We start from the raw sequence: 27,408 nt of genomic DNA, 5'->3' as shown, positions 1-27,408 counted from the left end.
TGGCTGACTAAATACTTTTTTGCCCCACTGTATCTTCCTTGGCTGCTGCCTCAAAGCATACCATGCACTGTTGGCCTTGTGTGCTGCTCAGTAACATTCAATATTTACTGTTAGTTATACTTTTCTATATTGTTGCTGTGGTTTCCCTATTATGTTGTTCTGTTTTTGCTTGTTTTCTTTTCTTTCTTTCTTTTCCCCAACAGATGGTCCAGCGGATTTTTTTTGCCTCTGTTTTTCTTTCCCTCCATTTCTTTCTTTCTTATGAAAGATGTCACTCCAACGTCACGTGCAGTGGGTGTCTGCTTCCAAACCACCATAAACCAAACTAAATATCAGCAAAAAAGCACACTGAGACAAAAACTAAGACACATAAGCTTAACATGTGTATTGGAATTTCTTTCATTTCATGTCTGCGTCACACCTTATTCATGCAGTTAAACAGATGGTGGGAGCCGGGTGAGTTTTATCTCAGGAAGTTGGGGGGGAGCAATCACACAGGAAGAACCCAGAGTGGGGGGAGAAATCCACAGGTAGTGGAATCCTTTGTTAGATCCATGTTGTGAACGAGAACTGTGAAAACCTTTTGTACTGCAACGGTTTTAAAAGAGGACCTGAACTGTCTTTCCTTCATTCTGGAGTTGAATAACCTCTGTGTGACAAAACTATGCATAAATTGCTTCAAGGTAAGTTTCTGCCAATTAGAAGGTCATCTAATCAGCAGTGACATGTATATAAACCCTAACATTTATAAAAAGGAGTGCTAATGATAAAATGACAATTTCATAGATCTCAACACTGCACACAGTGAACCATAATTTTCATGGGAATGTTTTGCTACCTAATGTTTGATACTAATCTTAACTCTGTTAGTCTCACTTGGCAGGGCACAGCTTGAAACAATGAGGAAATGGCAGAGAAATACTGTAAGTCTTTACTAAACAAAACAAACCACTGTTTGTTTTTCATTGGTATCTCTTAAAAATGTGTGTCAAGTTCCTCAAGTTGTATTCATGAATTATTGTTACTTCTTCCTATCACAAAAGAATAACAGTGTTCAACTAACGTCATTGATGCTAGAGTCTAAAGTGACAATGAAGATTTACCGTCAGCGGTTACTTCCTGAATCAAGATCCAGCTCCAGATCATATGATTGCACTGTCATGCTCTGGGGTTTTGTACCCAGTGTTCTTGGTTTTGGACTTTTGATTCTGGTTTATTTAATATTCTGAGGCCAAAGTCCTAGTTTTGGTTGTTATAGTTTTAATTTCTGTTTGTATCCTGAGGTCTGTTTGTTATCTGGCATTAGAATTTCTATTTTCAATCCCTGTTTTATTAACTGTCCTTGTGTTTAGTTTCCTGTGATAATATCTCTCTTTGAAGTCAGTTTTGTCCAGTGTTGAGTAAGTTACTTTAAATTAGTAACTTAGTTACATTACTAGTTACTTCTATCAGACGTAACTCAGTTACATCAAGTTAGTCAATACTTTCAAAGTAACTAGTTTCCCTGGAAAGTAACTTTGGTTTTACTCAGAATTCTCTTATTAATGTGTTGCTCCCCTAGCTGGATAAACAGCAAGGATGCCAGTCTTCTAGCTTGCTTACATGCAGTATTGTGGAAATGACAGTCTTCACTAGTGGGGATAGTTACAAAGCTTTCTTCGTTGTGAATGACCATACATGTTTTTATGGAATATTTGAAGAACCAGCAAAAAAAAAAAAAAAAAAAAAACTTTTGTAGAGGACATGAAGTCAGAGATAGGAACAACAAGGAGCAGGTGCATCTAGTACAGGTAGAGCTTCTGCAAAAACCCACAGAGCTCAGCAGCCAGCGCAACAAATTCTGGATCCTTGGCTTTTAGTTAGCATTAGCAGCACATGCTGCGGCCGATGTGGAAGGACCTTTATGCTGCGCACTGTGACTCACTGTGGCCCCCAGATTGTGGAACTCTCTCCCTTTGAGCCTGAGCTCTGTGGACTCAGTGGTCGCTTTTAAAAAAACAGCCAAAAACTCATCTTTTTAAACTTGCTTTTGGTTGATTTTTATCTTTAGATTATAGCTTCTGTGAAGCACTTTGTGATTTTTATCTTGAAAGGTGCTATATAAATAAAGTTTTTCTTACTTACTCACAGCAATGCTCCCGGGTCAGCCCTGACTTTGTGTTAAACTAATCCTAAAGTAATGATGGTATTTCTAACCACTGATATACCAAAACTTTATCCTTTCAACAGCTACTGAAAGTAGAAACCTACCTTCTATTGGATATTTACATAGAGATCCTCCAGCTTCAAACTGTATTACCCTTCAAGGGCCTGCAGTTCAAAAAAGTGCCCCTCTAAGAGCCAAACCCATCTGTTCTCTGATTGGATAATTAAATTTGGGATTGACATGACACTGGCCAATCAGATGAAAGGAAGAAAAACAGGGTCAAAATTCGTTGTAACTTGAAATTTGAGTGCAGAGTTTCACACGTATTTTTTGGCTAAGTCCACACACAAATCTTTTTTACGCACACACAAATTATTTTTACACATATAAATCCTGATTTACAAGTACAAAATATTTATGACCACAATTTGTGCCCATACAGCCGCCAACAGAAAGGAAAAAATAATGTGCATATTTCCATGAGAGAAATCCCACGCCTATGTCACAGCATCACGTGTGCTTTTTACGTCTAACACAGAAACTGCAGTCATGGTTCTTTCGATTGTACTCAGAACTCGGAAATTCTGCCTTCTGAGTAGGAAGATGTATCTAACTCCAGACTGCACATGAGCTGTATATAGGGCTGGACTAGGACAAAAACTCGGCCTGGGCATTTTGACTAGAGACCGCCCACCAGGTATGATAGGAAAATCATAAAACCTTTGAATGAAAACAAACGCTATTGTGACAGTGATGTACATTGTCTTGTTGGTATATATGTATCAATCTAATAAACTTAAACCTACACCATCCTCCCTATTCTGGTATTTCAAACAGTACTTAGCCGAAACCGAAAGACTGCTTGGTCGAGTTAACCTCCTGAACTATCTACAACACATGGTGGAAACCTGAAATTAAGACAGAGAAGACTAGAGGTGAGACATGATCATTACTGAATATTGAAAATAATAATTGACAGATTTAGATATATTTTTATAAACTATTTATTTACCACATCAATAAACAGCATGGCAGGGCAAAATATTTTTTTCTCACATGGCAACCTTTAAAAAGTGAAAGGAGACAGAAAGACAGGTGAGAAAGAATAAAACTTAATTGACTTTTGATGGCATTTTACACACAGTACTGGTACAGAATCTAGAAAATGTCTGAAAATACTGGCATCATATACAGTACTTCTGAAAAGATTATGATGGGACCCTGAAAAAAAATTTCTATGTACAATAATGGATTTCTATACATTTTGCATCAGATGAAAATGTTTGTAAGATTCAGATAATTATTTGTTAAAAGTGAGACATTTTAAATGACAATTAGAAAGAAAAGTATTTCTTTGTGCTCTCTTTTCCCTGTTAATGCCCTTCCTGGCCCCACTGGCAACACTTTGCTAGACCCGCCCCTGCACAGTTACCAGCTGTCAGCTACATAAAAAAGGATCCTGGTGTTATTTGTCTCTCAGAAACAGTTCATAACTTCCCTTCAACTCATTCATGTCACCTAAAAGGTGAACCTGCTTCTCCATCACCTGTTCAGCTCTGATGATTCAGTAAGGACATCTCCTGGTTTCATCTTCATGTTTCCCTTTCACCAGGATATCCAAACCGACATCATGACCAGCAGCTTTTACAGCTGTGGCTCCAGCAAACATCAGCTGATACTAGAAATTAATATTAAATAAATTCTAACAGCAGCTTATCAAGCTTAAACGTGCTGCTGTTGTTTAACGCGGCCTCTGCTGGTTTCCTCTTTCTGGGAAAAGTGGGCGATAAACAAACAAGAGAGACGGGACTTGCGACAGAAAAGCTGATCAGCTGATCATTGATCAGTTTCGTGATTGAAGTAGTAACAGGAAAATGAGGGGAGAGAATGAGAGAAGAAGAGGCAGCTGTGCAGCGTAAAGATGCAGAATAACTCCAGCTTTGTGTCTTTTTTTCATTGTAGCTGTCACCTCAATACGAAACGCGTAATATTTTATGTGAACACGAGACGATTCAGTTTTTTAGGGGACGGTTGACAACTCTAATAACTAACCTTATGAATAAAATAAAGTTCAACATCAGTAACATCATAGAAAACTGCCCAGCAGAATATAAACTCCGTCATGCTAGCTAGTAGACAGCACAAGTTGTTATAACTGACTGTAAAACATTAGCACAACGAAAATAAACTCCACCTAAACTTGGTTTATATCTGACCCAGATAGAAAGCAGTTCATAAATTCTCACCTGAAGTTCAGTTACCCTGATACTTCAGGTGAGAATCTGAAGTATCGGCCCACCGGGCAAATTCCCGGTATGCCCGATGGCCAGTCCTGCTTTGGCTACATATGTGTTTAGTAGAGGGCTAGCAAAACAACCGCTTTTGAGGGCGTCACAAAAATTGAATCCCGCCTTCTCTAACGAGGCTAACCAGAATACTGTTTACTTGAGTGTGACATTTTTCCCAGGCCCATGTTCCGATTTCCAAGGTAAGTCGAACGCAACACACAAAGTAACGAATAACGACCCTATCGAAAACCCAGTAACGATTAACGCATTCCTGATTTTGGCATAACAACTAGTTACCGTGATTGTTGCCACAATAATAATGTAGTTACTGTAACACTTTACTTAATAACGCGTTAGTCCCTACACTGCCAACCAGTGATGAGATGATAAATTTAGTAGTTTGTCCTCTTCGACGTGACCCTGACCAAATGCTGTATCAGCTGGACCCACCACAACAACCTGAAAATGTCAACAGTGCTGCAGGAAAGGCATCTCACACAGGGGAGACGGAGGGCGCTAAACCCAAGGCCCATTTCACTACATGGGAGGAAATTCCCAGACAGCTTCAGCTGACAGAGCTGTGACGACACACCCACCAAGCCCAGATGAAAAGTGAGGCCGAGCAACACAATGCTGACCACCATAACTGCCCCAATTAGGTTCAGAACCAGGATGGACAGCACTGTGAGCAGCAGCAGCAATGGTCGCAAACAGACTGAAAAGAAGGACAGGACCCCAGGGCACGCTTCAGGCTGTGGTTTACCCCAGACAACAGAACAGGAAAGTGATGAACACACACACATATACATACACACTGACTCAGCATGAACTGATACACACACAAACACATGTAGACCTATTTATTCAGTAAGAAATGACACACACCTAAACATACACACTGATTCACTGAGAAGTGATCCACTTCTCAGTGAAGTGATCCACATACAAGTACACATACACACGCTGGTGCAATGAAAAGTGATGCAGACACATACACATGCTGACGCAATGAAGAATGCTTTGCAAACAAGTGCTCGTGCTGATATGCAAAATGCTGCACACACACACACACACACACACACACACACACACACACACACACACACACACACACACACACACACACACAAACTGTTACATGAAGCCATTGATCACTTAGAACGCATTTCATGTCATCCAGAGGGCACATATGTACATTTAACAAACAAAGTCTATAAATCTCTGCTTATGTAAACAATATCTGTGTGTGGTGGGTGGGAGGGTGAAATTTCTTGTGGACTCAGGAGCCACACACTCGGTGTGACGCTCCGACTCCCTGAAATGGCCAGAGATTTGATGTGTAAATTAAAAATGCATTTGATGTCCATTCATGATGGCATAACAATCACACTGTCAGAATATGACTATGCAATGGCGAAATACAGCACAGTGACCCCTGCCTTTGTGCATGAATAGAGGCTGGTCACTCGCTGGAGGCTTTTTACAAACAGCACATGACTGCATGCCTCCAGATGCCTGTTTATGGCTGCTGAAGGCCTGGACTGAAATTCTTACTGTGCTTCACACAGCCCTGATGAGATTATGAGGAGGAGTGGTACAGAGTGAGAATGATAAACTAACTTTGTAATGTCTTGAAGCTAATTCCTAAACCATATTGTTACATTAGGAAGCATAAACTTTCCTGTGAATTTTTTGGCCGGTCTTTGGATTTTGCTTAGCACTAGGTTGATTTTGCCAGTGAGGTTTGGGTTGTTTTTTTTCTCTAAGAGAGAGAGCCGGTTTTATGCTTGGACATGTCTGGAACTCGCCCAGTATTTGTTATTTTTATTATTATTTTATTTTTTACTTTTGTTCTTGCTTTTGTTACAGTGCACTGAGATAAGAAATCTGAGAGGTGTTATGCACCGGTGGTGCTATTTTGTGAGTTCATAATTTAACAATCAGCTCTCTTTTAAGCAGGCCTGCAAGGTTGAAATCAAAAGCGCTACAAAAGATTCCTACTGGAAACAGTCACAAAGTGTGCTTCCCCTGATTACAATGGGCTTTGGAGAAATTTACTTATCTGGGACACTGATCACATGAGATGGTGAGTCCGGAGTCTAAAAGGATTGTAGCGGTTCAATCCACTCCAAAATCATAAAGAATTGTCTTCTCTTTGATCAGACGTGATATTGCTGTGAGTGAATACTGAAACGCGTGTGCGAGAGGCTTCACTATCAGCAATGATGCATGCGAGGGACTGACTGTACTGTGACAGACTGATGATGTAAATAAAGTTTTGACTGACTTAAAACTGAGACAAATGAGTAAATGTTGACAAACAATTCACCCAGCTGGTAGAAAAGGGTTTTGTTTTTTTGCAGGAGCAGTAGGATGATAGAGACCAGAGAAGGGAGAGAGATTCTAAGTTCACATGAGTGTGTGGACCTGCAGACTTGACCCTCCAACTGCCACGTTTCTGTGTTACTGATTTTGGGTGAAGGAAATTGAGTTTTAACTGGCTGGATGTTGGGAATGGTATCGCATTGTATTGTTGGAAAATGTTAAATGTTACAGGGAGGAAAATGTATATACAATGTGAAAATATACTGATGAAGATCAAAAGGGGTAACTGTAGAATCAGTATGCTGTTTTATGCTACACTATACCTCTGAGTAAAGATTGTGAAATCATTATATTGTTTTAGGTTGCATTATATTCCTGATTTAGAAAAGGTGAAATTATTAGACTTATTAGACTGATTTGTATTACTCTATACTGCTGTCAGACACCTCAAGATCTGCTGACAACCCTCTCATGCACATCTCCCTTCCGGACGTTTGTAATGCTCAAAGTGGTTGTATGGAATTAAGAGAATTGTATTGATTAAAGTTATTGTTGATTGAGCAGTTAAACACCGAGTGTTGTTATTCCTTCAGCCCGAAGATCAAAGAATTGGGTTTTTTAACAACAGGAAAGGCTGGCTCAAATCGTGGCTGCGGCAGCTAGCGGTAACTGAGCCGGTAGTCAACCATGATTCCCACGATTAGCATAGCCTGTATTTTCATCATTTCCATGTAATGCCAGCTGCTGTTTGGGAAGGAAGCAGGAGGCATTTAAGAGATCTTTCATAATCTCTCGAGTCTCCTTTATCTTAGTATTGTGAATGCTGCTGTTCATCCAAAGTTAAGTAAACCCTGGAGATCCTAAAAGGTTTAAATGTGATCTGACGTTGAATGTAAGTGGTAGACTGCTCATGTTGCTGAGGCTTCTCCGCAAATTCTTCATGTCACAATATCCCATTTGTCCAGATATTGTGACACGTTGAGAAAAGAAAGCAAGGAAAGCAGAAAAATTGGTTCCGCGCTGGACATCCACACAGCCAGTCTTTTCATGTGAACCACTCATTTTGAAAGGAGCAGGCAATCTTCTGTCCCGTAGTTTCAGTGTTGGGAAGGTTACTTTTAAAATGTATTCCACTACAGATTACAGATTACATGCCCCAAAATGTATTTTTGTGAGGGACCAAGCAGCCAAAGCAAAGAGGACACAGGCAAAAAAATATCTTCAAAAAGGGTTTTCTTTATTTTAACCCTCAAAAAGTCCAAAATTAACAAAATTCAAAACCATACTTAGCAGGCCCATAAAACAGGTCAACTAAATATAACTCTACAAAAAATAATTTCCAGAAACTTAAACAAAACAAAGTGAGACACAACTTAACTCACAAACTGACCTAATTACAAAGACACATGAGGGTAGCTTTTATAATGATTTGGCCAAACCATTTGAACACAATAGGGGGAAAACAAAAACACACTAATATTAACTAAGCACAGAATAACCTAACTAAACCTAAAACACCCCTGCTCCTGGTAAGCCCATGGTTGGTCCTGCTGAGCAGGCATTTTGTCCCCAGAGTCCTCAGCCACGCCTTTTGCCCAGACAGGAAACAGCCACCGCCCAAACCCAGGTAACTCAAAGAAAGAGAAACATAATTAATATAACAAAACATTTTAGAAAAACCACACAATGTTACTATGTGCGCGCCTCATAATACCAGTGTTAGGTTTAACCAAATGATTAATGAAGAAAACTGCAAAGCAAAATAATAAAGTGAAAAATGGACTAATTTACCCCTGTGTGGCTGATGCCATCACAATTTTGTAATTTATTCCGTTACGTTACTCAATGAGAGTAACGTATTCTGAATACTTTGGATTACTTAATATATTATCATGCTTTTTACAACAACTATTGCTGTGTGATTTATTACTATTACTGAAGGTAATAACCATGTGCAGTTCTGAAAGCAATACCAAATAGATTTTTAAATTTTAGTGTAAAATGAGTAACAGTAGGATGGACAGTAGGTAAGGCTGCTCTTTTTGCAGCGATCTCGTATAGAAAACTATTCCGTAGTAAAGGGACCTCTGGCTAATACGTCAGGTTCCGTGTCAAGCTCGTAGCTGAAAACTAGCTTTACTTTGTTGTCTGGGTCAACTTTGCTAGCGAGAGACAGAGAGAGGCGTTGAAAGGCTGTAGACATCCAGAGGCCCTCAGAACACAAGAGATCAAGGAAGACCAACAGAGGGGCAGCCGTGCCACTATCCCAGAAAGAGCTGAGGAGAGCCCCAGATGAGGGGTCACTCAGCAGCCGCGGAGCAGAAGCCAGGGGGGGTTGCAGTGACGTGCCCGTGAGCTCCGCCGGCAGCCAGCTGTGCCAGAGTGACCGAGCCCCAGGCTGAGAGGCCGAGGGCACCCCACCCCCGAAGGAGCCCGAGCAAGCCCCAGGCTCCAGGCCCCGACAAGCAGCCACCAGGAGTGAGCCAGTGGGTACCTGGATGCCCATCCCCGGACACAAAGAACCACCAATGCACCGATGTCTGAGGGCGTCTGCCACTGGCAGGGGGAGTGGTGGGGGGAGATAGGCCTCCATACCTTGGAGGGCCTGAGATGTCCCCAGAGAGGTGGCGTCTGATACCCAACCTGACACATAGACACAAACCAACAAACATACATTCCCACCCTCATGCTCTCATATGCACTCTTTTTGGCTGCAGTGGTTATTATTATATTTACATGCTTCCAGCTCCTGTTTCTGATTGGTGACATCTCATACTTTTCCACTCTCCTTTTTCTCCCTCCTCGCGCTCACAGACACATAACGGGTATGGCAGTCCATTCTCCCTGCAGCACGGACTACACTGCCCATGAGGCTACATTCTTTAGGGTGATGCCTGTAACACTCTGCCTGTTGCCTTTATATTAAATAATTAAAAAAAATATTTCTTCACGTCATTATGAGACGCGAGATTGAGACACGGGCATTTGAGCCTCTTAATGCGTGTTTTGTTTGGGTTTCCACTGGCGTGGAATTACCAAAAAATAGAGAGAGCATAACCTATGGTATGAAACAGGAAAATACCGCCGTGTAATCCCTTTAAGTAACTGTATTCTGAATACCACCCTTTTAAACGGTAACTGTAACGGAATACAGTTACTCATATTTTGTATTTTAAATACGTAACGGCGGTACATGTATTCCGTTACTCCCCAACACTGCATAGTTTGAAGCAAACCTTTCAGCGCAGGCGTTCTTCCTTTATTTATTACCTCCTGTTTCAATTAAAAGTCCAGTTTATAAAACTGTTTGAGCTTGGGTATAAAATTTTCCATTCTAAAAGCAGACAGGGTGAGAGGCGAGAAAATATCACTGCACTTGACTCGCTCAAGCTAGATTATTGCTAGGTCGCTGTCACTTACTCTGCAGCTGCGGAGTAGCATAAGAACAACTGGGCTCAAGAGTGCTCCCTATCTTAAGATAAGAGAACTGCCAGCCTCAGTGCCTCTTTACTACAGTTGTAAGATTGCTGAGCACACAAAAGAGGTTAAACACATAATATAAACATCAGCTAAACAAAGCCGGCAGTTTGAAGTGTTTGAACCCTTTGATTAGCGACATACAGAGAGTGATACACTCTCATTGCAAGGCAGCAGACAGTTTGTGAGAGACTGCGTAATTTTCTAATAAAAAAAAAATTGTCCAAATTGCTTAAACTAACTGGAAAATTAGTTCATAGTTCAAATCATTTAATAAATATAGCTATTTCATTTATTTGTTCATTTTATTTTATTTTTTCCATGATGACAGGTGATTCGCTGCTTCCTCTACCTCCCCTGACCGCACGTCACTGGTAACACTTTAAAACGAGCACTGGAAAAAATTTTAACCTGATAATTAAACAAATACTGAAAATGTTTACCAATCATTAGTAATGCTTTAATTTAAATGTGTCTGTCAACAGAGTCTGAAAATCTTTCCTTTATGAACCAAACTTTGTATTAAGGATTGTAATATAGTTGGTATAAAATGATAAGGATTCCATTTTAATGGTAACAGTGCAAGTTTTGCATTTTTAGATTAATAATAAAAATAATGTTAGCCAAATGATGTTATTGTTTTGTGATGAAGGTTTCAGCACTGATTGGGAAGCCTGTTTACATTCACAAAGGGTGTGTACAAAATGCCACAATGGCAACACGTGAAAAAAAATAACTCAAACTCAAAGCCAAGATGAGAAAAATACTTTATCTTTTGATCACTAATTAATAATGATGGCACAGTAATCTTTATATTTTGCCTTGCGTTGTTGCACTATAAAAAAGCGTCCTTTAAAGTTACATTAGGTGACATCTTACTAAAAAAGAATAACCCCAAGAGTCAGAGCTCCGTTGTGCCAAGCATTCCTTAAACTTTAACTAGTGACTTTAAAAATTTATTCATGAATAAAATTTTAACCAAATATAACAATCTCAGAAATGTGTCATTATGTAGAGCAACTTTATAAACGATGATGCTTATTTAAAATCCTTCTCTCCAGTTGATCTCTCAGAGTTAACTTCAACTTTGAAACATGTCCTTTAGACCCCATTTCTACAATGCTCTTCAACGAAGTCCTACCATTAAATAATGCAACTTAAAAGGCCAGTCCCTGAGCAAAATGCAGACCAGCTTATAATTTTCTTTGTGGCCAATTGTGATCTTTCACCCTAACTGTCTGCTTTTCAGAACAAGACTGTAGACTTTTGCTGTGTAAAACCAACAGTGGTGGATAGGTAATTCCTTTACGATTCTTTTTACTTAATTGCAGGTATAACTCTTTTAGTCAGACTATGAGATGTCACCTGAATATGTAAGAGAATGAAAGCTTTCCAGCTGGAATGTTGAGGCTTCACTTTACCAGGTACCATCTGTCTATTTGTCAACACACTTTCACAACAGACTGCTCATAATTGTAGACCTGTCATGGTCCTGGGCCATGTTCGCCCAGTGTTCTTAGTTTTCTTGTATGTTTGTATTTTGTTCCTTATTTAGGCCATGTTTTCTGAGTTGCCCTGTTGTGGTGTTCCCTAAGTGTTTTTCCTTCATGGCTTTTACCCCCTGTGTGCCCCTCTGTGTATCTATGAGCCCTCGTCTCCCTTTGTGGTTGTTTCATGTTTCCCCAGCCCGTTATGTCTGTGTTTTCCCCGTGCTCTCTCTCCTCCTGTCTGAACCTCTGTGCACTTCCTGTTTACTTTGTGACTCTCACGCCTGTACATGTCATGTTCAGTTCACCCCGCCTTGTCTCGTTATGATTATCAGTGTCACCTGTGTTCCCCATGTGTTCCCACTTTCCTCGTTAACCCTCTGTGTATTTCTGTCTGCGTCTCCCTCTGTTCGGCGTCGCGTTCTCCCTCATGTTGTGTGTTATTCTCCCCATGGTTCGGTTCCTTGTACATCTCATGCTTTAGTTTTCCCAGTTTTAGTTTATTTTGTATTGCTTCTCGTGGCCAGCAATAAAGCTGTGTTTTTTGAGTTTATCCCCGTGTCTGTGAATCTGCATCTTGGGTCCTTCTCCTGCCTGCCACACAACGAACCATGACAGAAGAACGCGACCGCGACATGGACCCAGCAGTTCACAACCCCTCCGCAGACCTCCAGGACGACTTGGTCTACACGGTGGAATACCACTGTGAGGAATGGGCGACGCTACCTAAAGGCGAATACCGGGAGACCGTAGCCGTCCGTCTTCAGCGGATGGTGTCCGGGCTCCCGTGGCTATTCGGCGCGCTGCGCCCCCACATCCGGGACTTTCTTGTGTCCGCCGTGGGCATCCGTCCGGGGCAGCTGTCCCAGAAAGAACCGGAAACGGTCAAGATCGGGACCATGGGGCTCACCACCGTTACGCCGCCTGTTCGCTTCTCATCGGCTTCTACATCTTCGCCACCGCCTGTCTACACTACGTGGCGCACGGAGATGCCGGAGGCCAGCGACTTCGGTGAAGAGGAGCGGCAGCAGGTGTTACGGGCGTATCGGGAGGACGAGCTCCGTTGGAAGCCCTGGCTTATCACCGAGGAGGATTCGCGGCCCGGCTCAGCTCCTCCCCCATCCCGGAGAAAACGGCGTTCACGCCGCCGACACCCATCGCCACAGCCAGACACCGAGACTTCTGAGTTGCCAGCTGTGGTGAGTGGAAGGGACAAACAGGAGTTTCCTGACTCTGGGACTGTTTATTCCGGAGCTGTGTTTTTTCGCTTAGCTGCCCAGCCAGAAGCGCTAGCTCTGTCTCCTGTATCCTCGCTAGCACAGTCGTTGACTCCACCACAAGCTCCGTTTTCACCCCTACCACCACTTCAGTCTCCTTCAGTTCAGTCTGCCACTCAGCTACCTCCTCAGTTAGCCTTAGCTCGGTTTTCCCCAGCGCAGCCTCCCTTAGCACAGTCATCCACTCAATCACCAGTTCCACTTTCCCCCCAACTATCGCAGCCCTTCACAGCTCAGTCAGCTCCCTCGCAGCCCTTCACAGCTCAGTCAGCTCCCTCGCAGCCCTTCACAGCTCAGTCAGCTCCCTCGCAGCCCTTCACAGCTCAGTTAGCTCCCTCGCAGCCCTTCACAGCTCAGTTAGCTCCCTCGCAGCCCTTCACAGCTCAGTTAGCTCCCTCGCAGCCCCCCTCAGTTCAGTGTCCAGTGTCCCCCTCAGTTCAGTGTCCAGTGTCCCCCTCAGTTCAGTGTCCAGTGTCCCCCTCAGTTCAGGCCCCAGTGTCCCCCTCAGTTCAGGCCCCAGTGTCCCCCTCAGTTCAGGCCCCAGTATCCCCAGTGCCACTTTCAGTTCAGGCCCCAGTAGCTCCAGTGCCGCCTGTAGCGCAGGCCCCAGTAGCTCCAGTGCCGCCTGTAGCGCAGGCGCCAGTAGCTCCAGTGCCGCCTGTAGCGCAGGCCCCAGTAGCTCCAGTAGCCCAGTCCCCGATAGCAGCACGGTCTGCTGGTCAGCTTAACATTCAGCCAGGGGTCCCAAATCTCCCTGGCTCTGCATCAGCTCCTGCTGGGAGCTCGGATGAGCTCATCCAGGACTCCGCGGCTCCCACGCCGCCATCTACCTCATCAGCTGGGGGGCCCGAGGAGCCCGTTCAGCCTCCCGTCTCCGCTGGAGGGTCCGAGGGGCCCGTTCAGCCTCCCGTCTCCGCTGGAGGGCCCGAGGAGCCCGTCCAGCAACCTTCCTCGTCGGCTGGGGGTTCAGGAGAACCGCACCAGCCTCATGCCACGTCTGCTGGGGGGCCCGAGCCGCCCGTCCAGCACCATGCCACATCAGCTGGAGGGCCCGAGGAGCCCATCCAGCCACCTTCTGCTTCTGCTCCTCCTGGTCCAGCTCCAGCCCGTGCTTCGTCAGCTGCAGCTCCAGCCCGTGCTTCGTCAGCTGCAGCTCCAGCCTCCGAGTCTTCGTCTGGCGCAGCTCCAGCCTCCGAGTCTTCGTCTGGCACAGCTCCAGCCTCCGAGTCTTCCGCGCGGTCGGCCCCCTGAACTTTATTTGGACTGTGGTCATGTGCTCCTGTGTCTTCTGTTGTTTGTTTTTGTTTCCCGTTCTGGTCCCTCCATCCTGGTCCCCCGCCTCCCGCCCTGGGTGGGTTGTTTTCTGTTTCTGTTTTGTTTCTCGGGTTTGGGCTGTCGGGAGCCAGCCCTTGGGGGGGGGGGTACTGTCATGGTCCTGGGCCATGTTGGCCCAGTGTTCTTAGTTTTCTTGTATGTTTGTATTTTGTTCCTTATTTAGGCCATGTTTTCTGAGTTGCCCTGTTGTGGTGTTCCCTAAGTGTTTTCCCTTCATGGCTTTTACCCCCTGTGTGCCCCTCTGTGTATCTATGAGCCCTCGTCTCCCTTTGTGGTTGTTTCATGTTTCCCCAGCCCGTTATGTCTGTGTTTTCCCCGTGCTCTCTCTCCTCCTGTCTGAACCTCTGTGCACTTCCTGTTTACTTTGTGACTCTCACGCCTGTACATGTCATGTTCAGTTCACCCCGCCCTGTCTCGTTATGATTATCAGTGTCACCTGTGTTCCCCATGTGTTCCCACTTTCCTCGTTAACCCTCTGTGTATTTCTGTCTGCGTCTCCCTCTGTTCGGCGTCGCGTTCTCCCTCATGTTGTGTGTTATTCTCCCCGTGGTTCGGTTCCTTGTACATCTCATGCTTTAGTTTTCCCAGTTTTAGTTTATTTTGTATTGCTTCTCGTGGCCAGCAATAAAGCTGTGTTTTTTGAGTTTATCCCCGTGTCTGTGAATCTGCATCTTGGGTCCTTCTCCTGCCTGCCACACAACGAACCATGACAAGACTCCGTGAAATCAATGCAGGGAATGTGACTTCCAACTCCAGTAGGCCACTCCCAAGTGAAATACAGCACAACTTCTAATTTGTTTTGCTTTTGTGACCTGTTGTTACTTGTCTCCTTTTAGGAATGAAACTTAACAGCTCCACCCTGAAAACCTGATGTTCCATAAGTTCTCCTTTTGTTTTTATCGGTTGTGCTGCTTATTACAAAAAGCTGTGTTTTTTGTATTGTGTAATGTCTTTTGCAATGCAGGTGGTGGCAGGAAAATAAAACAGCAATGTTTAGTGTACAATGCTTTTGCTTTTCATACAAACACAGAGTTTCATATAATTAAGGTATTTGTCGTTTTATGACTACAAATTGTGCAACATTTCACACATATTTATCACTTTTTTGAAAAGAATCTTCAAACCACTGACTTTCTGTAAATATTTATGAAAGTACAATTTCAAATATATATGCCAAATATTTGTGATTCACATCAGGCGCTGCCTTCTTATCCTCTTGTTTCTTTTGTTGTGCTGATTATTGACAGGAAATCATAAAAACAGTACATCAAAGGATGTGACCACTCTGAAACTAGCACCTGTTACTGGTAATGTTACCTGGAGATATTATGGCCAGCTGTCATGGTGTGTGCTGTGTGGTATCATGGCAGATTTCTTTTCTGATGTATTAGTCACATATTTTAACCATATCACTTTAGTATAGCATGATCACTCCTGTTATCAGTTGTATGCATACATGTAGAATGTTATCACATCACAAGTGGGCCCCATGTTATTGCACCTTCACAGTGGACCCACAAGAGACTTGAAGATCTCCAGACATCCCGCATTAAGGGAGGTGACGGCTGATCATAACCTTTTTTTAGACTGGAAGACGGTCTAGGATGAGCTGGACTGAAGGCATAGGGATATGATGTGCTATGGAATGTTTTTTGTTTGAGAACGTTTGGGAAGGTATGTAAGATGTGACGGTGGTGGCCAAATTTCAGAGATGATCCCAGTGCTTGGCTGGGATGTTTCTCTACACATTGCAATGTGTTTATTAAACCCATATCGAAAAGATATATATAAATTAGAGATGGACCGATCCGATATTACGTATCGGTATCGGTCCGATACTGACCTAAATTACTGGATTGGATATCGGAGAAAAATAAAAAATGTAATCCGATCCATTAAATATCACGAAAGCACCTCACAAAACTTGCAACACGCCGTAACTCACCTCAGAACGTTAGCACGTCGGAGCAGTATGCATCACGTGATAGAGCGGCTGTGGCATGCGTTACTGTATATAGTAACTATTAAGTCTAATATATATATATATATATATATATATATATATATATATATATATATATATATATATATATATATATATATATACCCTAGTAAGCTATAGTACTTTTTCCTTTGGGAAGGTACCATCTGTGCAGTCTGCAATTTTGTTGAAGAAAGATGTTGAATCTATTTAATATTTCTTGAAAAATAATTGATTTCTGTGCATTTTTTTTTTCACACTGCATCAAATTAAGGTTGATTACGTCGATTAAGCATCATGAGGTGGAGCGTGAGGGGTGGTTCCCTATTTTTTATTTATTTATTTTTGTTGTTGCTGGGAGTTGGAACCCTATTAGTTAGGTTGCATAATATTTATGCTAAGTACTCTTTAAAATACCAGAATAGGGAGGATGGTGTAGGTTTAAGTTTATTAGATTGATCAGTATTGCTGAACTATGAAATATTTTTTTTTTTGCATACAGGTATAACAGAATAGCTTTAGTGTAGTTGTTGTTTTAAACTTGAGTATGAACTTATACAAAATGCAGCAAGATATTTAAAAAACAGTTTTGTTGATTAAAAAACACTATATCGGATTCATATCGGTATCGGCAGATATCCAAATTTATGATATCGGTATCGGTATCGGACATAAAAAAGTGGTATCGTGCCATCTCTAATATAAATCTTATAAATTTTATATCTGTCTTGTGTGAAACTTGCATGAAAAGCAAACAAGAGTGAAAACAGATATAAGATCCCTTGAAAAATTATATAAATGAAACTGAAACTGAAAACGTATGTTTTTGATACTTCCTAAAACAAAGTAAAGAGAATGAGAAAGTGGCCACTTTCATGAGTAAATCATATAAGCCTTATATCACTATCAATTAGAGATGGACCGATCCGATTTTACGTATCGGTATTGGTCCGATACTGACGTAAATTACTGGATCGGATATCGGAGAGAAATAAAAAATGTAATCTGATCCATTAAATATCGAAAAAGCACCTCACAAAACTTGCGACACAGCGTAACTCGGCTCATAACCGTAGCACGTCACAGCAGTATGCGTCACGTGATAGAGCAGCTGTGTGTATTTGTAGCCTCTACCAATCATTTCATCTCCAAGGAAATTATCCCAGAGAGAAGTAAAGCAAATGTGTAAGTTCATCTCTGAATGTTTGTAAAGCATTCCCGCGTTGAGCTTAACAACCTATATATGGAGCGACTGCCTCTTCTCTCTCCCTCCCTCTCCTGCTGCTACTTCAATCATGAAACTGATCAATGATCAGCTGATCGGCTTTTCTGTCAGGAGTCCGTCTCTCTTGTTTGCTTATCGCCCACTTTGCGCCAGAAAGAGGAAACCAGCGGCTGAATACTCCAAAGCAGTAAACACCACAAATTACTGCTTTACTAGAGGCAGTCACACTTATGATCAGTTAACAAAGTTCATTTGATAACTTGATTGTTATGGCTGGCACTTACTCGGTAAGGCTGTACGCAGCTTTTCACACGATGCTTCTACATTTTGGCTTAGCTTTTGTCAAATAAATAATGGCTCTTTACATATGTTTTTGTTGTCATTTTACCTAATTGTGTTTTAATTTAGTTCTACAAACAAATGTGAAATTTTAAAGACTTTTCTACTTCGCTTTTATAAAGGGGGGAAAGGGATTGTACACAACAGCTCATTGTTTTTCATTAAAGTGATGTCCAAGGATAATACGCTTCCTTGTTGTTGTTGGCTGTAATGGAAGGCATCACTGACACCTAGTGGAGGAATGTGTCTAATTTTTGATTATTTCATGGAAAATCACAGCTGTTTAGGTTTCTGCTTTTACATGGTAACCTGGTCTGCACTTTGTTCCTACAAACTTCCAGCAAATAAGAAGTGCACATACACAGATTTTTAAAAAACATTTTCATTTTACATTTTCTTTAAAATCCAATGTCAACATCAGATGCATTTGCATGAAAAAAACCTACAGTACCTGCAAGGCTGGGTGTCATAAGAATTTAGGTGGGTCCACAGTGAAAATTTCTTTTGATTTTTATCAGTTGTGCTCACCTAAAAAAAAATAACCTAAAGCTTTAATTACATAAACACTTGAGAAAACAAGCCAAAAGCCCTTTTGTCTTGTTAATACTAAGCATTCTTTATTTAAAGGTCATATGCAGGGATGAATCAGCAGCAAGTGACTTGCACCAGCTGCTGTTCATATAGTTATTTAGTCAGCATTTGTCACTTTAATTATACAACATAAAACCATGCACAAGATTAGTGTTTATAAGAACAGGAAGGGACTGTTTCAGTGAGCAATCATTATGCTAAATGACATTGATAACATGGTTTTTTTAAAGCTCTTACTAATCTACTTTAAGTAATAGTTTATATAGTGAGCTAAGGCAGCAAGTAAATCTCTTGAACTAGAACCAGTTGTTTAAACCTAATGCCACAACAAGTGGCTGAAACAGAAAGGATGCTGCAAATTTTATGATCACAGACTAAAGCCTCATATCATGGTTCTAGGTCCTTTTGACCTAGCATTTTGTGTTTCTTGTGTTTTTATGAATTTTTGTGCTATGGTTTATCATTCTTAGTGGTAATCCTGATTTTATTCTATCTGGCCTAGCTCGTCCCTTCTTCAGTCCCCAGGCAGGCGGTAACTCCATTCATCCCTGCACCCATACCTGCTCCTCAGGTGGGGATGTCGGACGCCCAGCCGTTGCCTGTGCCTGTTCCGGTTCCTCGGGTGAGGGCAACTGTGACCCTGCCGACTCCTGCATCCGTTTCAGTTCCTTGGGTGGGAGCGACAGAGGTTCAGCTAGCTCCTGCACCTACGCCGGTTCCCAGGGCTAGGGCATCCAGAACACAATTCATTTCTGCACCCATATCTGTTCCTTGGGTGGGGATGGTTAATGTTCGGCCAGGCCCAGCACCCGTTTCACCCGCATTCACTGGAGAAGAGCAGCTAGGAGTCAAGCTCAGTCACCTGCTCATTCACCTGCTCAGCACTCTCCTGTCCTCGCTCTCATGCTCCATCATGTCCCATTGTGAAAGTCTCGTGTTTTCATGTTTGGCGTAGTGTCCCTCTGGTTTCTTGTTAATTCATATCAGCTGTGTTCCCCGTGTGTTCACACTTCCCTCGTTATCCTCCTGTGTATTTATGTCAGCATCTCCATCAGTTCGGTGTCGCGATCTACCTCATTCCTTAACCCAGTGCTTGTTTAGTGTTTAAACAACTGTGTCATACATACTCATTAGATTATGCCAACATAGCACATATGGACATCTTACTTTGGGGCAGACCTTTAAAACTGGTTCAAACAGTGATAAATAGAAACTGTTCATTTCAAGTGTTAAAATGTTTTTGATACATAATCTCATCCTGATGCTGCTGCCCACAACATTTTAGTCTCCTACAGGGAGGAAGAAGTATCGCTGATTAGTCCATTGACTTTGGGATAGATAAGGGGGTGGCTGTAGCTCAGGCGTAGAGCAGGTTATCTAGGGATCTGAAAGTTGGTGTTTTGATCCCTGGCTCCCTGTAGTCTGCATGTCAAATATCCTTAGGCAAGATATGAACCCCAAGTTGCTCTCTGATGCATCCATCAGAGGATGAATATGTCTGAATGGTAGTTACACTGAACAAAAATATAAACGCAACACTTTTGTTTTTGCTCCCATTTTCCATGAGCTGAACTTAAAGATCTGAAACATTTTCTACATACACAAAGGACCCATTACTATCAAATATTGTTCACAAATCTGTCTAAATCTGTGTTAGTGAGAACTTCTCTTTTCATCCCATCCCACTTCACAGGTGTGGGATGTTAAGGTGCTGATTAGACAGCATGATTATTGCATAGGTGTGCCTTAGACTGCCCACAATAAAAGGCCACTCTGAAATATGCAGTTTGATCACACAGCACAATGCTACGGATGTCGCAAAACCAGTCAGTATCTGGTGTGGCCACCATTTGCCTCACGCAGTGCACACATCTCCATTGCATAGAGTTGATCAGGTTGCTGATTGTGGGCTGTGGAATGTTGGTCCACTCCTCTTCAATACTTGAACAAAGTTGCTGAATATTGGCAGGAACTGGAACACACTGTCATATACGCCGAGCCGAGCGTCCCAGACATGCTCAATGGATGACATGTCCGGTGAGTATGCTGGCCATGCAAGAACTGGGATGTTTTCAGCTTCCAAGGAATTGTGTACAGATCCTTGCAATATGGGGCCATGAATTATCATCCTGGAACATGAGGTTATGGTCGTGGATAAATGGCACAACAATGGTCCTCAGGATCTCAACACGGTATCTCTATGCATTCAAAATGCCAACAATAAAATGCACTCGTGTTCATTGTCCATAACCCCACTGACACCATGGGCCACTCAATCCTCAATGTTGACGTCAGCAAACCACTCACCCACACGACGTCACACAAGCTGTCTGCCATCCGCCCTGAACAGTAAAAACATCTGTCAACAGAACACCTCTCCAGCGTGCCAAACGCCATCAAACGTGAGCATTTGCCCACTCAAGTTGGTTATGACGATGAACTGCAGTCAGGTCCAGACCCCGATGAGGACGACGAGCATGCAGATGAGCTTTCTGCTTTCTGTTTCTGACAGTTTTGCAGAAATTCTTTGGTTATGGAAACCAATTGTTGCTGCAGCTTTCTGGGTGGCTGGTCTCCACCTGGTCGACCATCCTGTAGGTGAACATACTGGATGTGGAGGTCCTGAGCTGGTGTGGTTACATGTGGTCTGCAATTGTGAGGCGGTTGGATGTATAGCCAAATTCTCTAAAACGCCTTTGAAGACAGCTTATGGCAGAGAAATGAACATTCATTTCACAGGCAAGACATTCCTGCAGTGAGCATGCAAATTGCACGCTCCCTCAAAAGCTGCAACATCTGTAGCATTGTGCTGTGTGATCAAACTGCATATTTCAGAGTGGCCTTTTATTGTGGGCAGTCTAAGGCACACCTATGCAATATTCATGCTGTCTAATCAGCACCTTGACATGCCACACCTGTGAAGTGGGATGGATTATCTCGGCAAAAGAGAAGTTCTCACTAACACAGATTTAAACAATATTTGATAGTAATGGGTCCTTTGTGTATGTAGAAAATGTTTCAGATCTTTAAGTTCATGAACCAGAGCAGCGGAGCAGAAACAAAAGTGTTGCATTTATATTTTTGTTCAATGTAGTAAGGACTTAAAAGCATAGAAGACAGTGCTTGTGTGAATCGGAGTGAATGGGTGAATGTGGCATGTTGTACAGACCATGCAAAGCTGACTCAGAGCCATAACACCATCAATGGCTGCAGTATGGAACAGATGTGGGTGTGTCCTCATCTCCCAGAGGAGTCCAAATCGTCATTAAACAGCCCTACAGACACAAAAACATGTGAAAATATAAACAACCAGACTATCAGCAGTAATTTAACTACTTTAAGACCTCTGTGAAAATCATTTACAGTATAAATCACAGAATTTAAGGCCTTTAAAAATTGATTGATTGATTGATTGATTGAATCTTTATTTTGAACATGTTGAAAAAGTATAAAAAAAATAGAATTAAAAGAGACAAATGAACAAAGCAAACAAAAGGAAAACGAGCAACCACAACTCCAAATAACGTCCATGTTCAAAAAGGAGCAGGAAGAAGCATAAGCTTATTTAATCCCACCCCTTTTCCACTATCTAGTATCAATAGACTACAGAAATACCTCCTTGCAATTACATTATATGTTATGTGTAAATTTTTTTTTTTTTTAATATATACACATATATGTTTCTATCTATCCATACATACGTATATACACACATACGCACATATACACATTTTCAATAACCCCATTAACACCTCAAGGATACACAACCTACAATTATATATATATATATATATATATATATATATATATATATATATATATATATATATATATATATATATATATATATATATACCCATACCAACAAACCCGTGCATGCGCACACACATGAAAATATTAGACAAGAACACCCTATCAAATCTCTACCTTTTCCCTGTACCCTGTAAAAACCATATCCTTAAACCGCTTTTTAAACTGCGCCATGCTTGGACATTGCTTCATATCTTTACTTAGTCTGTTCCACAGCTTCACTCCACACACAGAGATGCAAAAACTTTTTAATGTTTTACGGATACGAGGATGTTTTAACTTTAATTCCCCCCTCAAATTGTATCCCCGTTCCCTTTTAGAAAACATTTTTAGAATATTGTCAGGAAGCAGGTTATTTATTGCTTTATATATAATTTGTGCTGTGAGAAAATGAACCAGATCTGTGAATTTTAGAATTTTTGATTTTAAGAATAGTGGATTTGTATGATCTCTGTAACCAGTTTTATGGATTATCCTTATGGCCCTTTTTTGTAATATAAAGATTGATGATAGCGAACATTTGTAAGTATTGCCCCAAACCTCTGCACAGTAATTCAAATACGGTGCAATCAGGGAACAATAGAGAATGTGGAGTGATTTGTGGTCCAGAATGTGTTTTACTTTACTCAAGATTGAGACACTTCTTGAAATTTTGTTATGTATATGATTTATATGAGACTTCCAGTTTAATTTATCATCTATAATCACACCAAGAAACTTATGTTCAAGTACTCTTTCAATTTCCACACCATCTACATGAATCTGCACTTGTGCATTTCTAAGGGAATTCCCAAATAAGATAATTTTAGTTTTACTTAGATTTAGCGATAGTTTGTTCCTGTTAAACCATTTTTTAATTTTGCACATTTCTGAAGTAATTGTATCCAGCAGCTCCTTTAGATTCCCCCCAGAACAAAAAATATTTGTGTCATCTGCAAATAATACTAATTTTAATATATCAGATGCCTTACAAATATCATTTATATAAATAATAAATAATTTTGGACCCAGTACAGAGCCTTGTGGAACACCACAAGCAATGTCCAAGCATGATGAGGAATGGACACCCAGCTTCACAAATTGTTTCCGGTCACTTAAATAATTTTTCACCCATTGCAGTACAACCCCCCTAATCCCATACCGTTCCAGTTTATTAATTAATATGTCATGATTGATTGTGTCGAATGCTTTCTTGAGATCCAGAAATACTCCAGCTGCATACTGTTTCTGATCTATAGCATTCGTAATCTCCTCAATTGATTCGATTAATGCCAGAGATGTTGATCTTTTTGATCTGAATCCATATTGACTGTCAGAGAGTAATTTATATTTATCTAAGAATTTGTCTAATCGTTTATTAAACAGGTTTTCTAGGATTTTGGAGAATTGTGGTAGTAAAGAAACAGGCCTGTAATTTGTGAAGTGGCGTCTATCCCCGGTTTTATACAGCGGCACAACTTTAGCTATTTTCATTTTGTTTGGCACTTTTCCCGTCTGAAATGATAAGTTGCAAATATATGTTAGAGGTCCTACAATTCCTTCAATGACCTTCTTGACGATTTTCATGTCAATATCATTACAATCAGTAGATGTTTTATATTTACACATGTGTACAATGTCAATTATTTCTTTTTCCTCCACTGATGTGAGGAACATTGAGTTAGGGTTCCTATCAATCAGGTTTTCACTACATTCTACTGATGGCAGTGACTCAGGAATTTGTTCTGCCAGTTTTGGTCCAATATTTACAAAATAATGATTAAAGCTGTTGACCTTATCAGCAGTGTTTTCCATAATATTGCCATTATCGATAAAGTATTGTGGATAACTTTGTTGTCCAGAATTATTTTTAATGATACCGTTTAAAACATCCCATATTCCTTTCATATTATGTTTATTGTTGTTCAATATTTTTACTATAATACTCCTTTCTACATACACGTATAATATTGGTCAACTTATTTTTGTATTTTTTATATTTATTTTCAGCATCTTTTGTTCTTTGTTCTAGGTATTCCCTATAGAGTGTATTTTTCTTTTTACATGCATTTTGTAAACCCTTAGTGAGCCATGGTCTATCTGAATATTTGTGCTTTCTGTTGTATTTTATTGTTGGACAGTTTTTATCGTACAACTCCATGAATATTCTTAAAAATATGCCATATGCAATATCAATATCAGCTTCTTTGTACACATTGTCCCAGTCCTGATTTAATAGATCGTTCTTAAATGCAGTCATAGTTTCTTCTGTCCTTACACGTCTGTATCTCAGTTGTTCTTCATGCTGATTTTTCTTATAATTAGTGTCATAAACTGCAAAAACTGGTAGGTGATCACTGATGTCATTAATTAATATTCCGCTCACAATGTTGTTTTCCATATCACAGAGCATATAGAGAAATGTGCTAAAGTGAATCAATTTCAGCTTTCATTTTTCATGATGTATATTGTATTAACAGTTAAATTTCATTATCTGTATCTTTACCACACATTTGCCACACAGGTGTAGATACTATAGGTTCAGTGAATGGTTAAATTGCACTGATTGGAATATACTGGACATTCAAAGCTAAGATTCAGCGCACTGTGTTAGAGGTTGGGATTTGATGAATTTATTTGATCATATATACAACCTTTGATCATCATTTATGTCCAGTTAAGAATGCACGCACATATTAAATGAACTGAAATCAGTAATGTGATCTCCAGTCTTGATATAAGGAATGAGAGAACTGACAGCTGTTATTTTAATCAGCCTGTCTCAGTTGTTTTAACTCTAAGTATCACAAAGTAATGTGGTAACATCTGGACTGACTGAGTTTACTTATAGTATAGTTATATTTATAGTCATAGTCATAGAACTTCGTAGTATTTGTTTCTTAGTGTTTTTTAGTTTGCTTAGGGTTCCTTGTTTAACCCCTGCTATCATCCAAATAAAGGATTGCTTTCTGTTTAAACCTGCAACACCTCATCCACATCTGCTTTTGGGTCCTGTTTCAAAAAACACACCGGCGCACCCCGCCATGACAAAAACAACCTGAAGAGCTCGTTCGGAGCCAAAAGAGCCGGCTCTTTTCAGTGAGCCGAACCAAAAGAGCAGGTTCTCTAAAAAGAGCCGGAAATCCCATCACTATAGTGTATAGGGATGGGTATCGTTTAGGTTTTATTCGATACCAGTACCAAACCGGTACTTTTGAAATGGTGCCGGTGCTTAAAGGGTGCTCGAACCGGTGCTTAAAGAATGGAGAACATACACTTTGTCCAAAAACCTCCCATGTTTAGCTGTTTTTTTGTAAAAAGATAACAATGTTAGCCTTTTCTGCAGCTATAGGGCATATATGGTATCACTCTTGGCTGGAAGCAGTGCTTAAACAATGGAAAAAAACACAAACTTTATGTTTAGCTGTTTCCCTCTTTTTCTTTGGTCATTTTAGCCTTTTTGGCCAGGGTGAAGGGAGTATCTGCCATCAAACAAGAAGACAGCCACATGTAACCATGACGGTGTTTGCTAGTTCACCTTATGTAATAACGTGGTTACCCTACTCAACGTAAATTACACACAAACAACATTAAGCTACTCACGCAGAGAAGAACGGCTGCTGCTGCATCATCATCCGCTATCATTTCTGCTACACTGGCAGGGCTAGGGGCCAGGACTCTCCTCTTCGGGTTCTTGGGGATGTTGCTAACTCCGGGTCCGATAACAGGCACCACACCCACAGTAGATGTGCTCGGTGTGAGGTCTCGCATCAAATACGGTGCATTTCTCGGCTTTTAACAAAATGCTATACGTCGCTAGGTGTTTCATCAGATTTGAGGAGTTACCTCCTTTGCACAGAATCACAGTATCAGCTTAAAGCACTTGTTGCAGGCTGCTGAGTTTGCATCTTTTGCTGTGAAGTACAGCCAGACTTTTGACCGCTTTGCCTTGGGCATTTTTAATCTGTAGCTCTGCTTTAAAAGAACGTATGTACCTAGGCCCGCCTACTACCCTTGGAAAGGTAAAATGATTGGCTAGAATTCAAAGTGTATGACATCTCAGGGGAAAAAAAGCACCGAAATAAAGCACCGAAATTTGCACTGCTTTTCGGTCTGGTTACTACCCATCCCTAATGGTGTAGAGATAAGACATTTGTACCAACCTTGGTTAACACTGCTTAATCATCGCTGGAATATTTTAGATGGGGTCACTGTTGACAAACTAGCTAGTGGGTCTTCAGGGTAATGCTACAAGAGTGTCTCTCAGCATGGGCCAGAAGAAAGCACTGACAACTGAGGAAGGTGATGTTATTAAGAAGTCACTGGAGTTTGACAGAGGAAATTTCTGCTGTTAAACTGCAACAGAAAACCATCCTCGACCTCGGTGGAGGAAGTTAAGGTTCGCTGTATCCTGAACGCTGAGCTGGCATGCCTGGAGCAGTACAACCAGATGAATGACATGATCATCACCGGCTTCGCATCAAACCCCGGACATATGCTCGGGCGGTGGCCTATGGCAGTGTGGGTGAGCCCGGAGAGGAAGATGTCAGCTCCATGGAGCATCAAGTTACCTGGTTACGTTTCTACGGTTCAAAGGTGTTGAAGTGGACTATAACAACATTGAGGCTTGCCACCCTCTACAACAGTGAAAAACTGACAGTGACAAACCAGCCATCATTGTGAAATTTTTTAACAGAAAACTGAAAATTGCAATGATAAAATCAGCAGGAAAGCGTGTTACTTGAATAAACAGGGATAAATTCTAAGTACATGGACCACAAACTGTAAAGTATTTATTAAACTCAGTGGAACACCGAAACAAGCCAAAGTATTGGTCATTAGAAACATTGAAGAGCTGGACAAATACTGATGTTCATCTTACACTAGAGGCATGAATACACATGTGACTTGACACACAACACACCACATAGCACAGTCTGAAAAAACTTCATCTTCATCTTGAATTTACACCCTAAAATAACGAGGCCAAGCAGAATTACACCTCATTGTGCCACCTTAATTGACATTATTTTCACCAACAACATGGAAAACAACATTGTGAGTGGATTATTAATTAATGACATCAGTGATCACTTATCAGTTTTTGCAGTTTATGACACTAATTACAAGAGAAGTCATCTAGAGCAG

The 27,408-nt window shown here is 41.3% G+C and overlaps 1 pseudogene; it reads left to right on the top strand.

Annotated features, from left to right (window-relative positions):
* Nucleotides 1-20,388: 20,388 nt before the first annotated feature.
* Nucleotides 20,389-21,230, top strand: LOC146675096 (uncharacterized; annotated as a pseudogene).
* Nucleotides 21,231-27,408: the final 6,178 nt, after the last annotated feature.

The sequence above is a fragment of the Rhamphochromis longiceps genome, linkage group LG3 (genome assembly GCF_057381845.1).
Source record: "Rhamphochromis longiceps isolate RC_006_pf linkage group LG3, R_longiceps_female_GT1.1, whole genome shotgun sequence".
Taxonomy (NCBI): domain Eukaryota; kingdom Metazoa; phylum Chordata; class Actinopteri; order Cichliformes; family Cichlidae; genus Rhamphochromis; species Rhamphochromis longiceps.
Note: the sequence above shows the minus strand (reverse complement) of the source record. Positions and strands in the feature narration are given on the sequence as shown.